Raw genomic sequence first — 13,590 nt, 5'->3', positions numbered from 1 at the left:
GGCTTCTCATATTTTTCTCATAAACGGCTACCTCAAAATAATTTTGGAAGGGTTTGGAGGCTCTTACATATGCTCTTTGGTTTCATTTCTTGGAGCCACAATTACTTCTCTGGCCTGCACGGCTACTTACTCAGTTTTCTGTGTGAAGTCACAACCCACCTCTGAAATGGGCTGGAAATCTTAAATCTGAGCAGGATGTTTGGTTCTGTAGATCTCATTTGAAAGTCAGTTGGTGATTCTGATATATTATTACGAATTTGCAGTTATCCTTTGTTGATAATTATGTTCTAAGTCTGTCCTTCAAATTAATCTGAGTGCATACGCTAAACAGCTCTGCCATGGCTTTGGTTTAAGTAAATTACTTACAGGAATGACACATTTGTTACTAATCCTCCAGCCTCTTATAGCCAAATTCTGTAATTCTCTCCCAGACTGGTAATTCTTTCTTATGCAAGCAGACCTACTGACTTCACATTTATTCACCCAGTTCAGACCACCACTTAAGCACATGGTTAATTGTAAACATGTGTTTAGGTCCCACTGACTTCCGTGAGGCTTAAGTGCTGTGGTGAAAAGGCATTCTTTTCCAAATCAGAGCTGGAAAATTAAATTTGCCCCCCTGTATAAAAGATAATTCAACTGTTATGCCTCCAAAAGAAAGCTGAAAGTTCTGTTGGATTAAGGCAGGATATATACTTCAAGTGTAATAACTTGTTGAATACCTTGTCAAGTGAACTCTTATTCTGGAAGGAGCACTCACATTCAGAAGTGTTAAGGAATAGCTATTTTTGACACTATCTGTATATAGATACAAGATGCATCTCAACTATAACTGGAAAATAATAATTTTGATTTGTGTGATTATTTAGTGAAAAACCTGAAGTGATGTATAACCAGGACCACACCAAGGAATGTATAGAATTTGAAATTAATGCCTAGCAGAAGCAACACTTCGTATATTAAGTTTTACTTGGAGTGAGTCATTGTTACATGTTCTCTATTCCTGGTGCAAGTCGCCCTAATAGAGGCACTGGCCCGTCAATTCTTATTAAAAGAGGGAATAGAAAAAGGACCAAGTTCTGGCTGCCTGTGTGCATGGACATATGCCACAGATCCTGGGGGAGCAGCATGCTTTTGCCTTTGTTTTGGCTCTGTTGAGGTCTGACACAGGAGGTAGAGGTGGGCAAAGCTGAAGGTGGACGAGATTACTTCAAACCTGCCTTTGCATCCCTCCCTCCGTGTGCAACTCTTACAAGACAAGTGGGCTGCAAGCAACATTAGAGAGTAACCAGGTGGAGGGCAGTTGCGACACCAGCACGTATCCCATCTGCTTTTCAAGCATGCTCATGTTAGGGCCAAACAGTGTAACACCCGCATGTTTCTGGTTTAATTTAGCTCCATGACAGTTGCTTGAGCAAATAGCACTTGCATGGGATGAACAAGAGTGACCATACCCCATGCACATCTGCAACCCTGGCCACTAGAGACTCCTCAGGTTAGTGTGAACTGGAAGGCTCTTGGTGGCTTTGCAGTAGCCAGTGTGTGCTCAGTGGGAAGGACAGCTCTTACTGATGTGTTGTCTATCCAGGCTGCTGGATAGACTGCTGCAGGTACCAGCTTTATATCAATGTATAAAATGCGTCTGAGAAACTTTAAGTAGGAAAACAGGCTCACTACAAGTGATAAGCCCAAGGAATCGTACTTCTGGCACAAAGCAAGGAGGAAGGAAATCTTATCAAGTCTCTTTACAGTTCTTCAAAAGCAGTAAAAGAAAGGGTTAATCTTTAAAAACATTTTCACCAATTACTTGGCTTTCCCATGACATCAGTCCTCTCAGTTTCTATAGTCCTTTGAAGAACAACATTGCTAATAACTAACTTCATGTCTTTCATATAATCCTGAATTTTCCTTTCAACCTTCAAGAAGAATCACAATTTACCCTGTGCTAAGCTTCAGTTTGAATTTGGAGTCTGAAATTTTATATGTAGGACATTGTGAAGGAGTCTTGGGAGAGCAAAAAGATTTTTTGCTTCTCATGTTTGCAAAACACTTGGCATTAGTTGTATGATAGTATTTTAATTCTTCATCAGCACTGCAGACCTATGCATGCGTAGTGATGCGTATTGTGTGCACGATGTCTGAGATGTACCTAAATACTCAGGTGTATTATTTTTTAATGCACAAGCCAAATACATACACATAGGCTGTATGACAGTTTCACATAGTTTGAAGGTGCTGTGGAATATGATGTTTATACACAGGCTTGCCCTTCTTCCAGCAGCATCCCTTCTGATATAGGTCATATCACCATGCTTTTAAAACATCCAGAGTTTTAAGAACACTTCCATGAGTAGCTGCAAAATGTTGTTTCACTAGGTGGAAAAAACCTTGGGGAGAGAAGAGGGGCCATGTATGTGGAAAGACAACACACTCCTTACTTATGAGTAGGCTTCAATCCCATGGTATTTCAACCAGAGCACATTCCTTTTCTTATGGTGCTGGGTAAATGCCAAGATGTAGATGGTGAGTAGACTAGCGTGCTTGAGAGTGCTCCAGATCTACCTGAAGAAGGGCCTAATCATGTAAACACCAGGCGTAGTGCTTCTAATAGGGCCCTAAGGGCTGGCTTGTCACAGCCGTGGCCTTGCGGAGATGTACAGAGAGGTTAGCCGTTTCTGTGGGTTGGCCACACTCATCCTTGCCAATCCATTGGGATTCTCTATGCACCCTGAACACAGGAAAGATGCTGAACAAATGTGGTTGCAAACCCCTCAGACCCATGCTCCTGCTTGATTTTTTTTATCTTAAGTTTGTCTTTTTGCTTGTGTGATGTTTTTTCTTGTTTTTTCTTTTTTTTCTGTGTGCACTTTGAGGCTTCTGTTTAACTCCCTCAAAGAGCAAACAGGAGAGTTGAATAAACTTGCTGATGTTCCCCATTTCATGGTCTGCTGATAACTACACGATAACCCTCTCCATTGGATTCTTCATTTAAAAAAAAGTAAGAGGAGGGGAAAAAAGAAGTTTTGTCAGCCTCGATAGCACTATTCACTGTTTTACCAGCAAGTTACAGTGAGAACATCAGCTTCCTGTCCTTTCATTGAAGCCCATTGATCTTTCTCCCTAGTAAAGAGAGCGGCTGTAGCTTTTGTTTGACTTGTGCTCCCCATTTGTGCAGTGCATTTCAGGGATGAAAAGTGCTGTTGTGGCCGTTCTGCAGAAGGAGAACTGGGACAATGGCAGTGGGACAATGAGTGGGAAACGTATGGTGGCTGTTGGAGGGGGACACTGGGTGGTCGGGCCACTGCCATAAACATGGTGGCCTTTGGGGAAGGGGCTCAGAAAGGCTGTGGCCAAGCAGCCTGCAGCTGAGCAGCAATGGGATTTCAGGCTGGGCATTGCTCACCTCTCCCTTTAAATCAGCCTGGCACAGAGCAGTGCAGGTCAGAGGATGGATGGCAGGGTGTGCTTGTCCTAACGAGAAACAAAACACCTCAACGCTGGCCAGGGGGTGGGAGGGATGTGGCAGCAGATCCGAGATCTCACTCTGGCTTTGTTGCTCATTCAGTTACCAGTTAATTACAACAAAACTGATTGCTGTTAAGTGTAGGTCTCCAAGCTGGGGAAGTATTCTGGAGCTGTAGGACCAGCTGTGGTCCTTCAGGAGCACCTTAACTACCGAGGTCCCTCTGCTCTAAGAAGCTGAGGATGGGGGAAGACCTTTTTGGGTGGATGAGGTACCAACCATGGGGCAGGATTGAGGCTAGACTGGCAGAGCTTGTGCCAGGGGAGCATGCAACTGGGGCGGTGGGGTGGGAACCCTGCAAAGAAGTAAGCCTTCTTTTTCCTTGTTTTTCTCCCAGTCACTGAAGTGAGCGATGCTTTAGAAAACAGAGCAGAGATATGGGGTTTCCCTTGATGATGGTAAGATGGTCCAAAAAGGTGTGACTGCTGGCAGAAAGCAAACGTATGCTTTGTCTCGCTCGGGCTCCAACCTTTGCATGGCCCAGTGCCCCAGCAGGTGATGGGCGGGGGGGGCTTGGGGGAGGCAGGGTGCCTGCTGGGGAGCTCCTTCCTGAGCTCTGCCCCATCACTGCAGCAAGGGCCTCCTTCTCCTGCCCATCCCTCTCTTCTTGATTTTATCTGCAGACACCAGGCTGGAGCCTCATGGTGGGCACCATAGGCTGGTTTTGGCATGGGCAGGTCCCCATGTTTTACAATGGCACCGTGTTCCACTTGTTGGCCAAAGGTGTGCAGCCGAGTCCCTTTTTCTCTTGTTCTTCCTTTCCCTAATTTTTAAATTCATTTTTATAATAGCATGATTAAAAATGGGCATGCTTTGCTTGCTGTCAGGAGGCTTGCGATAGAATTAGGGAAGGAGGACTTCTAATTTTTTTCCTAGTGTAAAGAAAATGGGGCTGAGGGATGGGGTAGGGATTAAGTAAAGGAAAAGGATGACAGGTGGTCTAAATCCAGCCCTGAGTTCTCCTCCTCAAAGGCAGGCTATTTCTTAGGTGCTTACATTCTCCCACAGAATTTGGGGGATTAGCACAAATTGTGGCCTAATGATGCAAGGAAGCTTTTCATGTCGCTGTTCTCCTCGTGGGCAGTTTGTGATGTAGCCCTTAGGTATGCTCCAGGCTAAAACACTGTCAGGTGGAGCAAAGGGCTGGAGTGACGGAGAGAAGCAGGAGCTTTCCTGGCTGTCCTGCCATCCTGCACACATAGTGTGTGCTCATAAGCAATTTGATTGCATTGGAATTTGCTGTTTTTCCTTCCCTCTGCTAAAAACTCCGGGAACATAGTGGGCGTGGCTGCTGTTGCTAATGCATGTTCACCTGCCTTGGTGTTTTGAGAGGCCACATCCAAGCGCCTTCTGTTTTGGGTTGATATGTATCTTCTAGCACCTTGCTCCTAAAAATATCCATTGCATATTTGTGCTGGAAAGACAATACTGGCGGAAGGGCTGGATTGCAGGGAAGTGGGATGCCCTTTGGGGGGTTTGGTGTGGGGAAAGGTGTCAGCAGGGTGATAGAGCTGGGAGAGGATGATGATGCATGCAGCGGGGAAAAAGCCACCAAGTATTTATTAGGACTGCAACCATCGTTCTACAAAAGGCCAAGGCTGCCCTGTAAGGAAAAATTCACACAATCAGAAGGCAGGACCGCAGCAGAATTTCCTGCAAATACCACAGGTGGAGGATGATAGGACCTTTGTTTTAAATCACTTCTGTAATAGTGAACAGATCTTCCACTTTGCTAATCTGGCTGTGGGCTTATGCTGATGGAAGGGCATAAAGCTTGACCCAATAAGTAAATCCCTGTGTGCATATAAATCCATTGATGAAATGCAAGATTTCCACATTTCCATTTTTTTTTGCACAGGAATCTAGTCCAGGAGCACTCTGGTCCAATATACTGCCTTTGCGGTAGCCTGTACCTCTGTAATGGAACTAATCAGTATGCAAGGACTTGCACTGGTGCATAGAAGTGCATTCAACTTACTGCACTAAGCTAAATTGTTTTCATTAGACTTTAAAACCAGTTCCATATTTTTTCCATGAGGAGTTTACTTCAGAGTCACTAGAGCAATTCTGAGTATATTTAAAGATACTTGTCAAGACCTCTGTTCAAAATTGGAAAATAGGAAAGATGCGGTGGTTGAAGCTGGTTACAGATTGCTAGAAAGTGTAACTTTTTAAAAGATTTTTTTAAACTGAAACTTTTCATGCAAAACCGGGCTTGTGTTTCTTGATAACTGTGCACCTCTCCTTTCGGCTGTTTTCCTTACCTTTTTTCCTGTGGGGACGTCACGTGTGAGGAAGAGAAACTTATACCAGGCAAGCTGAAAATAACATAGGCTTCTAACAACAGCTTGAACTGCAGAAATTTTCATGACACTTGAGACCTAGATTAGCAAAAAACAAATATTTTAACTTTACTGCCTTGTTGGACTCTGCTGTTGGTGTTGCAGAAGCAGAAAGTATCATTTATGCTGAAAGTTTTAGGAAAAGTGTCCTGTTGCAGAGCTGGATACCATGGAGATAAAAATTCAAGAGGCTAACCTATCTCAGTGCTTTGGGTTGTAAGGGAATGGCAACAAACCTCCTAGTACTGGTGTCAGGGAGAAGGCTTGAAAGTGGCATAGGGAGAGATGTTCCTTAGGCAAAGATGATTTATTCTCCTCTTCAAGATTTTGCAAAGTGAACTGATGCTTCCTGAATAAGCACAGGTCTGAGTTCAGGTCACTTTGGGCTGTTAGGCTTTTAAAGTGTATAAAGCATAAACTTCAGACCTTAAAAGAAAGAAGGCTCATATGTAATATATAGATATATCTCTTAATTTGATGCCTTTACCATTGAACTGGTCCTGTGATGCTTGTGGTGGAATGAAATGCGGAGACTGATAAGGCTGTGATTATATTTAGCAGCAGCGCAGTGGGAAGGAGCGGCTGCTCGGACGCGGTGACAGAATCGAAGCCAGCTGTAGCAGTGAAAGTCTCACAGGGTTAACCACAAAGTCTGCCTGCAGCTGCTGCAGCTCAATACCCAGCATTCACACGCGGCCTCACCAAACTGCCTTGTGACATTTTTGATTCATGTCAGGGACAGAGTACCATTGTTGGGGGGAAAAATTACTGTTTTATAAAATGTTCTGGAGGCTCTCAGTCATTTCAGTCTTTTCTCTCCTCTCTGCCACTCTCTAGGTTGGAAAAGAGTTCTTCTTGCTTTGCTTTTCCACTTGCTGCTTCAAAAAAAAAAAAGTGTTTCTGGCTTGATTTCTTTTATTAAAGAGCATGAGCTTCTCCTTAAAGCTCAGGAAGAGGCTAATAGTGGGCCCTATTCTGCCTCTGGCATGTCGCTGTGACCCTAGAGGGATTTGAGGGAGTTGTGCTTCTTGATGGTGTGACGAGCAGGAGAAGAGGCAGCATGCTTTTACCAGCAGGAAGGATACTGGGGTTCAGGGGAAGGGCCTCCCCCTTTGTAGCAGGCAACTGGGAAGTATTTCCCGAGTGATTTCTGTGCTGTAAGAACAGGGTTGCCTGCTGCAGGTCTACTGTCAGACCATCAGCTTGATTGCTCTGATCACGCTGGTGCAGTGGGCTCTGGGGATGGAGGCTCTGCTCCTTTACTCTTTTCACTGCAGAGATAAAAAGCCTCTTTGTTTTTCAGATTTATGGAAAAGTTTTAAATTGTTTGTCGCTCATTGCCCTGGGTAACCCCATACTGTGCTGCTAGTTGGAGCTCCAGGGCTGAACACCTAAAGGCTGTCTGGGACAATGGGACAGTATGAAAAGGGCCTTTCCTATTCTCATTCCTCTGAAGGAAGTGCTGCTGAAGGGCCTCAATGCATTTTCTCAGCTTTAATGCCTCATTTGCTTCAAGCATGTATGAGGGTTTGCAGTTTGAGAAAACAAATTAAATTAACGCTGTTTCTTTTTTTTTTTGGTTCAGCTTGTTTCTAAAGGAGTCATTCCCCCACATCCATGTTATAGCAGATGCTCAGAGGGGGATAGCTTGGAAAAAAAGTCCTAGTGAAAGGGTAGGTTTTTCTTAAAAAAAAAAAAAGGTTGGTACCAGAGTGACCCTGAGTACAATTTCCCTGAAGCCAAGGTGTGCTGTAACAGGGGGGATCATTTGACCCCTTGCATCTGCCCATTCAGGACGTCAGGCAGGAAGATCTCCAAGTTTGCTGCAAAATGTTCCAGGAGTCTTGCTGCCTCTCCAGAAAGCAGAGCCTGCCTGGGCGGCAATGCTGGGTCCAGGTTCTCCAGGCGCAGCAACTGCAGCTCTGTTCCAGGCTTGATTTGAGTGTTGAGTCCTGACTCTCCATCAGCATGGATCTTATTTCTGTCACTCAGCTGGTTGTAATACAGACTGCAGCACAAATGGCTCGGGGCACAGGTGATGGCCGGCTCACAACTGTACTATTCCATGGCTGTTCTGGACACCCTGGATGGTGGGGAAGTTACTGGGCACTTTGCAACACGCAGATGGACACAGAGCCTTGGGTGGGGTGCGAGGGTCTGCGCTTGGTGGGTTATGCTCCTCCATCCCTCTGCCTGAATAATGAGCTCTCCTGGGACAAACAGCCCTGGGGAAGTCACTGCTCCAGTCCCCGGATCTGCTCATGGCATTTGGGAGCCTGAGGTGTCGGTGGGTGCCCATGTGCTGTGCTCCCCTGGTGCTCCTGGTTCTGCGGCAGTATCCAGGCCAGCTCCTCAGGGAGCTGGTTCAGGCCCGGCAAAGCTTATTAACTCAGGCTCTGTGCTGTTTGAAAGAGGCTAAACTGCTCCAGGACTAGGAGGAGCAGGATAGCAGTGTACTGTACGTGCAGCATTGCACCCATACAGAGCTGGCCTGGGAGTCTCTGTGTCATGCCAGGCTTCATCCACAACCTGGATAAAGCACCTGCAGGTAATTGGGAGCTGGCTGTGCCTGACTGGAGGGCAGTGTCAGGTTAATTAGACATCTGCAGGCTATTCTTGAACCCTTTTTTTCTTTGCAGTCCCAAAATGGGGAACTGTTTAAAAGAAAAAAAGAAAAAAAAAATTAAGGCCTTCTGCTCAGACTGGCATAGAACACAATTTTTACTTAATTGAAGACTGGTGTGGACTGATTAAATCTCTTAATTTCCCTTTCTCAGGTACTAAAACCCGTGGCTCAGCATGGCTTTTCTGATTTTCCTGTTCTTTGGTTTACTTTCCGTATTTTGCATTCATGTATTTTCTTCCCTGATTCTTAATGTGCTTAGCCTGTTAAGATGAATATAAGATCTTTATAGTAGCATCTGAGATCATAATCTGTCTATATCAAAGGCCAGAATTATTCCCTGTTGTTTGTAAAGGAATTATTAAATAAGTAATCCTTGTAAGTGTCAACATTACACATGAGATGACATAACACTTGGGGAAAGTAAGGACTAAGCCAATATTCCCACACCAGCTTCAAAGCTAAATATGCTTTCACATACAGATGCTTCCTATTTCTCATCTGTGGCTTCTATTTCCTCCTAATTGGAGTTGACATGGGAAGTACCAGTTCTCCTTTTCCTCCTCCTGGATGTTTTGATTGGAATGTTAATACTGTCCTCCTTCATTACTGGCTCCATGGAGTGGTGTGCCACGTGGTTTAAGGTATAGGATCGGTTTTCCCATAGAAGCTTAGCCTGCCTCAGTGTCAGAGGAGTGTTAATTCACAGTTGGCTACTTAGCTGCACAGCAGTCTGAGTCCTTGTGTGCCTGCACTTTTGGCAGCAATTGAAATCTGGACCCAGATTTTGCCTTTCTGGCCTATCCTGCCCAAAAGCAAACTTCCCGTTGAATGAGCACAGAGCGAATCAGTCTGTTCTGCAAGTAAAATAGTGAAGTCTTGGATGCTCAACACACACAAAAAATATTTTTCCCTCAGAGTTTCTACATGTTGAAAACATCAATCTCTGCAAAAATCTGAAAGCGTTGGCCCATGGTTGGCAAACAACTCCTCCAAGGCTAGAGAAGCCTTCTGTTTCGTGCAAAACCCCTCCCCATCCCCACTTCTGCACTGTGTATCCCTCCCAGACAAATTCAACCCCACAAGAAACATTAATAGAGTTCTGTGGTGTGAATTCAAAACATCAAAATGTCACGGAGACTTTATCCTTTCTGTTAATGAGGCAAGTCTGATCAAAACATCCCTAATCCTTGCTTTCCCAAAGCAACCTCTGAGGTAGGGCATTGTGGAAAAGGAGGAGAAAAAAACCAACCACCAAACAGGAAAATGTGTTGTGCCAGCATAGATGCTCCTGTCCCCAGCTGGGGATCTGCAGGTCCCAGCATGTCTGCAGCTTCTCCGGAGTTGTGTAGCTGCCAGGAAGTTGTAGTGATTTCTTGAGAGCTTACAAACATACGTTTATCTCTTCTGAGATCACTGTGAAGGGATTGTAAACCACTGGCTTCCAAACACTTGTTTATCCCAAGGGAAGAGATTTGAGATTTCCTTGCAAAGATGTATCCTGCGGTCCATGAGGGTTGAGCATGAAGCCACCCATGGTGCTGCTGAGACCCAGGTCCCAAGCAGGCGTCCCCGCACCCGGGTCCTGGCTGTGCACGACTGCCCGGTGTCTGGCTTGGAGCTGACTCCTGGCCCGTGGGCTCCCTGCGTGGGGAGAGGCAGCCTTTCATCTGCTTGCAGAAGTAATGCCCAAAGGTAATTCCCCCGAGCTGATTGTTGCACCCAGCTCAGAAAACTCGTGTCCTCTACTGAGGGGCTCTTGGTCTATTTGCAAGTCTTTTGGGGCGAGGGCTCCCTTTTCTTGTGCAGTGTTTGTCCAGCTGATGTGGATGAGGCTCTGCTGTGATTTGGCACTGCGAATAATGCTAATAAAGTAATAATGCCTGAATCCAGGGGGACTTTCAGAATCTTTTCCCCAAAAAGTATGTAACATCTTAATGACACGTGGATCTCTGCTTCCCCAGTGCCGACTTGCCGAATAGGAAACCCTGCCTCATTCCTTGTACTTATTTTCAAGATTCCTTTGGCTCTGCTGTCAGCATCTGTCCCTAGGCATATCCAGGTGCCACAAAGCCTCGACTGTGGTGAGGCTGTTTTGTATTGTTGCTGCGCAAGTAATAACTCTATGCCATCTTAGCATTTGCGCAAAAGTGAAGGTTTATTGTTATTGTGCTTTGCAGATAGTGATCCAGTACGGATCACCGGAGAGGATCCTGAGGATCTTTTGCATGGTGTCTGTCCCATTTTCCACGTAAGAGATGTGGAGGTGCCTTGGGGCCTCTCGTGACCAGGAGGAGTGGGAAACATGCTTTTCTTTCCCCTACATGAGGTGAGGCAAGTGCCTTCAACACTGGTTCCCCTGGACAGCCTGGCTTTGCCCTGGGCTCTCCGTGTCCATGCAGTTAGCCTGCATGGAGCCTTCCTGTCTCCTGCCAGGTACTGGGCAGGTATAAAAGGACAAGGTGTCTCACAGGGCTGGGACTTTGTTGGCATAATAAGAGGAGAGCAACACTTATCTTCAGATGAAGCTGTTCTTCAGCCATTTTTCACTTTTGTGACTGGGTTCATGCACTCTCCGCCTCTTTTTTAGACATAGTTAGCCCGTGATCCTTTGATGCAAGAGATATTGAGGCAAAATGGTTGCTCCGAGTGTTCATTTTAGCTGGAGTGAATGACACAGGGCTAATTTTCAGCTTTATTATTTAGGTTTCAGACTTGTCAAGTGGCTATTTTTAGAAAGTAGTGAGGAATCCTGTATACATGGCGGTGCCTTCTCTCAATTTCTTGTTAAAGTTGAATGATTTTTACTTTGGTGGAAATGAGAGAGAGACAGGCAGCACAGGCACAGGAGGCTTTATGCAGGCTTTCTTCACATCCCCAAGCTTAATCTGAAACTGTGTGAGGTCTCCTGTGGTCCAGATCTGTGCATTCCTTTAACAGACACTGTGGTGCTAATTGTGTTATGGCTTTGCATGAAGGACAAGTGGTCCCAAGGGACCATGATTGTTCCATCAGAATAATTTCCATCATTGATCTAAATGGCATTTGGTCTAAACATATTTTTAAGAGGCAAAATGCAATAGCATTAGCCCAGAAAGCTTGGGACAGACACCATCTTCCAAAGTCTTAGTGCACTACCGTGTGTGTCTGTGGCACTGCTGCAATATAAATGTGCCAACTACCTCCTCTAAATTTCCCGTCTGTTTCTGTTATCACAATGTTCTTTCTGGAAATCCATGCAAAATATCATGGAGCTATATCAAACATTTTTCCTTGTCTTCAGTTCCTGAGCCCTCAACAGTAGTTTCCTAGCAAAGTGATACCCTCCTTATCTATTTGTTAACTCCTACCACGTATCACAAGGCATTCCTGCAAATTCCCATCAGCCATAACAAACTTATCTTGTAGACTTATGTAGTGATTTTGATGGCTGTACAGACCTGTTTGTTTTGTTCTGAACTAAATTAATAACACTGTGATGGCACTCGCTCTAGCACCGAACTTCTAAAGCTCTCCTAATATATTAATCAGCATGTCAGTGGAATATTCCTTCTGGATAGAGACAAGCCTGGTGAAATGGATTAGACATTCACATGGCATTGCATGATTCAGAGAGCAGGCATGGTGCATATGATTTGCATTAATAGCCTCTACTGCAGCAGCTTCTCACAGGTTTCTCTCATTAGATTGTATGTGGAAGCTTCCAGACTGTCAATCAATTACAGTAATTTCCTTTTCCATATTTATTCCATCACAATCATTGACAGTTACCATTAAGTGACATTAATACAATACAATACTACCTTGCATTTTCCAGTGCTCCTCTTACAGGGTGCTTAATCCGCATAAGGCTGAGAGGCTCCATTACATGGGAAAAAGGTGTCTGCTCTCCCTAGCTCAGCGTAGTGTGGCTAGTCTGTGGTGGGGAGGAGGGCAGAGTGCTTTGGGTTAGGGTATCTAACCCAAAGGAAGCCCTCTGGGCTGCTCAGGAGCAGGGTCTGCTGGATCAAGGTGGAGGTGGCTCCTGCCCAATGGTGAGCGTAGGGTTCCCTGAGAGATTGGCAGACTTGTCAGCAGAGAAGATGCTTTTATTAACTGCAACAGCTCTGTGCAGCTTGTGCGGCATGTTCAGGTGCATCGGCCTGGGCATTTTAGTATGGTTGTGTTTACAGGTGCCTTACCTCGTTATGCTGGTGGACCTTCCCAGTGGAGTATTTATGAGCCAAGTTTTCAGATGTAGCAACTAACACTTAGGCATTCTTGTTAGAGAAACCAGAGCTCTTTTCTTCTCCCCTCCCCTGCCCTTCCTGGCTCTCTCACTATGCTTAAAACCTCCTGCCCTAGGTAAACAAGGCTCAGAATTCCTGTACCCCAGTAACAGTAGCATCCCAATTGAATAGGTGCAGGTCCAGCAGCACCACCGCTATGGAGCAGGGGAGTCTTTACGCACTTTAAAAATAACAAGGTGTTGGTGTTGTCACGCTGGAGCTAATGGCCTGATGGCAGCTGAACAGCTCTTCCTGGCACTTCCTCTGCAAAGCCTGTTACGGTACCTGCGGTGAAAACCGAGACTGGTGGTCTCAGCCCTTCCATTTGAGATCCATCTTCTGAGGGTCACCTTGAAATTACTCTAAGGGGGCAAACAGTGGGCGTGAAACCTGTTAGCAAATGTTATCTGAGAAACGTAAGTGTGTTATTTCAGCAAACACTGCATGATGGGTCAACTGGAGCACTGCATATGCTGCGGGCCATTGCTAGCCATCACTGGTCCTTTGTTAGCTGATGTTTGCTGAGACCTCTCCAGTGGAGTTAGAAAGGTTTTTAGCCACAGCTCACAAGTTTTCTTAGGTCCTCTTATCCCTTAGATCCCTGATGTCCTCCCCAAATATTTAGAGGCTTAATTTTAAACTTAGAAGGTAATCTTGTTCTTTGGGGTGTGTGGGAGAAGAAGCGTTATCTTTTGCAGATGAGGAAAAAAGGCATTGATTCCATATCCCCATGGACTCTGCTGCAACGTTCCCCCTTGGCTTCCCCATCCTGTACTAAAAATGCTCTCTTAAGAATGCATTGAGCTCCCTTTGCATTTTTGCTGCCTTTGTTCT

This window comes from Gavia stellata, chromosome 3 (assembly GCF_030936135.1).
Source record: "Gavia stellata isolate bGavSte3 chromosome 3, bGavSte3.hap2, whole genome shotgun sequence".
Taxonomy (NCBI): Eukaryota; Metazoa; Chordata; class Aves; order Gaviiformes; family Gaviidae; genus Gavia; species Gavia stellata.
This window is presented reverse-complemented; position numbering follows the sequence as displayed.